This window comes from Nothoprocta perdicaria, unplaced genomic scaffold (genome assembly GCF_003342845.1).
Source record: "Nothoprocta perdicaria isolate Ctin4 unplaced genomic scaffold, notPer1 scaffold_173, whole genome shotgun sequence".
In the NCBI taxonomy this organism is placed as follows: Eukaryota; Metazoa; Chordata; class Aves; order Tinamiformes; family Tinamidae; genus Nothoprocta; species Nothoprocta perdicaria.
In genome coordinates, this window is record NW_020454905.1 from 727,256 (window position 1) to 731,905 (window position 4,650).

Genomic DNA, 4,650 nt, shown 5'->3' on the forward strand with positions numbered 1-4,650 from the left:
TTTACATCAGAGAGAAGAGAATAAACACATCTAGAAAGACTGTCATTTCTGTGAATCCATCTACTAGGACAATCTTGCTTCTCTCACACTATATAATCTGTGTTGATGTGAAAGATGTTGATATGAAAAACATGGATATGAATTCCAAATTTTAGTACTAAGTCACTGTAACATGTCAAACACCATCATGTTTTGATACAAAAGGTAGAATTGCTCTGACATACACTGTTGTCTTTTGAAATATACCCATCAGCAGTGCTTAAAAAAACCACAAATGCTCTCATTCAAACCAGAGTAAGCCCAGAAAATGCAAAATGCGAGATTCTARCTCCTGTGCAAGTGACAGTATCCTGCATTGCTTTTCATATAAGCACTTGGCTCCAAATTCCCAGTCCTTGCTGTTGCTCAGAGATTATTTCCTACAGTTTCCTACAAAAAATTTCCTSTTGTTTACATCAAAGAGCACCTGGATCATTCCTATCAGAGACAAATTTGTGGRCCTCTCTCCCAGACTACATAAGGCCCTCCTTTGGGACTGAGACCATGAGATGATGGGGCAAGCCCCCCCAGAAAAAGACTACTTCTAAATAGCCAGTGCAGATGAACTTCGGCAGACGAGGTGGCCGAGTGGTTAAGGCGATGGACTGCTAATCCATTGTGCTCTGCACGCATGGGTTCGAATCCCATCCTCGTCGGCAGTGTGGTGGTTGTGAGGGTGACAGAGCGTTGGGAGAACCYCTCCAGAAAGAGGTCTCACTTCCAGAGAGGTTGTGGAGTCTCCTACTCTGGGGAGAATATATAAAAACCTGCCTGGAAGTTATCCTCTGCAATGYGCTGTAGGTGACCCTGCTTGTGCAGGGGGTCTGGACATGATGACCTCCAGTAGTCTCTTCTCAACCACAGTTATGCTGTAAAAATTTATCCTTTGCAATTACTGAACAGCAGGCRTAGCCTCAACTCTGGAAAAAAAACCTTCCCTTTTCTGGAAAAAAAAAAACATAATAAAAGTCACTCAGAAAGAGTCCAGAAGATGAAAATACTGTTTTGCTGGAGTAACAAAGGTGACTACAGTAAACTCACTTTTGACTCAGTATTGATTAAAGTTGAACATACATWTTTTTTTTTTTCCTGTGGATTATTTTCCAATCTGATCAATTCTTTGGCCCATTTATTCACGAGTTCAGAAATAGCTGTCCTGACACAGCTTGAGAGGTGACATGCAGGTGGTAACACGACCAGGTTTCATGGATGGAGTGGCCAGGTTTCGCTTAAGGCAAGGTTCGTCACTGCGAGAAAGGTGGACACTCCTGTACACGACTTCATGCTCCATCCCAGAGCTCAGGAATCAGGAGTGGTATTTCACAGAGCAGATAGCTTGCTGCCAGTCAARCAGGGTGAGGCCTCTCTCCTCCTTCCTTTGTCCCTTCCTTTGCTTTCAGTACTTGCAGATGGCTTAACTCATGGATCCAGCAAAAAGATGTGCAGTGAAAAAGCACGGCAGATTTGTGTTGGTCAGGGCAGGCATCCTGTGAAATCTTATCCTGAGAGTCTTGCTCTTGTACACTTGCAACTTCTATTATTACTGTAGGTATTTAAAAAATAAAAACAAGCAGAATTTCTCCCTGGCATGCTCCCTTCCCCATAGTCTCTGAGGTATTTATATAGGTCTTTCATCTTTCTCAATATATTTTCATGTGTAAGCTTTAAAYGTATGTGATTAAGGAGATGGGAAGGAGTCAGAGAAGGGAGCTCCTGCTACCAGTGCCAGCTCACTGCTATCGTGCCCTGTCATGGGGATGTCACTGGCACAATCCTCTCTTCCAGCAGGGAGGAGGCAGCCAGTTTCCCAAACTGCCTTCATCAGAAGCAGCAGCCTTCTTCTCCCATCCTCCAGTGCTGGCAGAATTCACCATTTTGCTTCATGGGCAAAAACAGGTATCATCAGCAAAGGAAACTGGTCTGGTGAGTTCACAAGTGAGTTCCCAAGAAAAACTAACAACAACAACAACAGCAACGGAGAAATAAGGCAGAAGCACGCTGTACATTTCAATCAGGTGAAGTTAATCAGGAATTCTGTAGGTGACCTGGACAAATGTGCACATTAGCTTAGAGATGGCATTGAAATGATAAATTCAAATTGGTACACAACACTCTGAGACCTCAGAGCCATTAAAGGGATGCAAAGTGCAGGATTCAACTATTAGCCTGATAGAAGGGGGGAAAAAAAAAAAAAAAAAGACAGGGCTGCAAAGTGTTGGCAGGAGATTTCAGACGCCTCTGATTCTGAAGTCTCTACAACAGCTGCTGAAAAGCATAAAGAAGGAGCATGCAGCTAAATTTTGTCAGCTGTACAGGGGCAAGTGCTGTTGCTGAAAGAACAGAATACTAATGAGTATGTCAACTAAGAAAGGCCTACTGGGGGTATGGATTTTTCTCGATCAAGTATGAGAATTGATTTTGCTTTTTTTTTTTTTTTTTTAATGCTTTTGAGTGATGTGGGGTCTTTTGCACATGAAGTAAACCAGAAGTTTGAGGGCTGTGAAAATATTTCTTTTTCTTAAAATTCAAACTTGCACCGAGTTGAGAGAAAGTCATTTAATCAAGAAGTGGGGAGCTGCTCTGTGATGATTTCAGTGGAGCCCAAGGCTGTTCCATTTTAGCAAGCAGGCATGTTGGGTCAGATGTCTTACCTGTTTCTAAAATGTTACCTGCCCTTGTGTAACCTCTAATTATATGTTTCAGTGAGAGTCTTCATAAGCTGTATTGCAGCTGGCTTTGTTTGTGCACTGTAAGTTTTTTTAATGGTTCAGGAACTCTGACGCACATGCCTTTTTTTTTTTGTATTTATTGGCCTTTGTATTTCTAAACTTTCTCTCTTGCTCGATGCTCCTACCCAAGTTCAGTTCTAAAAAACACACCATTTCAGTTTGTAGGGTACTTTAGTTAGGAAAAAACATTAATAGTAGGAAGCATTTGAGAAGCTGAGTTTTGAAAGAATTTGGATGTGAGTGATATTCTTCTCCACTGTAAAAGTAGAGGAAGTAATCTACCTCCTTAAAACTGGCCATGCAATCCCRACCATTTCCTAGAAGCCAGATATCATCCTGGTCTTGCATTTCCACTTGTCACCAAGTTAGGCAGCAATGTAATGCAAGCGCTTTGGGCTTTGATGCAAGATTAGTTCAAAAAGGACAAAAGTTTGTGGGGCTTCCCCACTGACATCCTCCCACTCATGGCTGCAAGGATCTTTGCAAATGAATATGCTCATGATTCCAGTTATAAAAAAAAATGGCTCAACTCGAGGAACCACAGGTCTAACACTGGGGCACCTACCTGGATGCGCCCCTGTGCCACGTGCTGTAGGTGTCCCTGCTTGAGCAGGAGGGTTGGACTAGAGGATCTCTCCCTTCCAACCTCAACCATCCTGTGATGGTATGTGTACCATATTCATGAGTCCCTACAAGCTCATCACTTTTTGTGCTCTTCCTTTAAAGCTCTCCCCAGCAATACTGGTGAAACTTGGCTAAACYACATGGCACCTGCTCTGCAGGAAGGCAGCACCCCACGAGCGAGCAAGCGAGCGGTGACACAGTGACAGTAATTAGAAGGCTCAAGGACGGGGTTTGAAGGCCAGCCAAATTCCTGTGCATCCCTTCTAGTAACTCCAGTGAAAGCAAAACAAGTTCAAAGTGTTCATTCCACTCTCCAGAAAAAACAAATACTGCAAACTATTAACTCAGCAGACTATTAACTGAGGATTACCGAGGGAGATATTTAAATTCACATATATATATGGATATGTACCTGTGTGTTTACATGCACATACACACATTTACATACATATATATACACACATATATATATAAGCACGTACAAAATTTGTCATTTCACACAACAAACAAAAGACTGAGACAAAAAGTCTCTGACCAAAGACAGTGGTTGGCAAACAGACAAAAGGGAAAATGAGAAGCATTCATTTTCCCAGTCTCCTGTACTGCAGTCACCTGTCCAGGGTGAAGAATTAATCTGTTGAGCTTGAAAAAAAAGAGAAGGGTGTTGGCTGAAGGGGAAAAAAAAGGAAAAAAAAAGATTTGTTAGAAAAAAAAAAGAAAAACTTTGGACAAGAAAGAAGGAGTGATAATGAGAAACAGTGAGAATTCAATACCTAAGGAGAGGCAGAAACAAGAACAGAACCRATATTATGAATTACATGTAAATATAACGTGGCTTGAAAGCAAAGGTCTGCTTTAAAGAGAGTATTTCCAGTGTTAAGAGGCTAGCAACTGCGCCTGTGTGCTACGCACCCAGAGTTCCAGCTGATAAACAAAGCACCTCCACAGTTAATTTTTGGCAAACGAGATTTACCAAAAAACATGATCAGTTATGTTCTATGTAGACCTGGTCAGAAAATGTGAATCCTAATTCATATAAGCACAAATCACTTCCCCAAAAAAACCAACAACTTCACAGATTTGGGAACTCAGGTTCAATCTGACCTTTCCAAATATTCTGCAGAAAAAGGAAAAACAAGGAACCAATGAAGGGGCTGTTTCCAGGATACTCAGCAGCCCAACAGATCAGGAACATGCTCAGGACATGGGAGACAGCTTCAGATTCCCCGTCTGGGATGAAGATCCTGATTTGCCAGGT

At 42.0% G+C, this 4,650-nt stretch overlaps 1 non-coding gene across 1 annotated transcript; it reads left to right on the forward strand.

Moving 5' to 3' along the window:
• Nucleotides 1-613: 613 nt before the first annotated feature.
• TRNAS-GCU lies at nucleotides 614-695 on the forward strand. Its single transcript has one exon. It is a non-coding gene; the product is annotated as a tRNA-Ser (tRNA).
• Nucleotides 696-4,650: the final 3,955 nt, after the last annotated feature.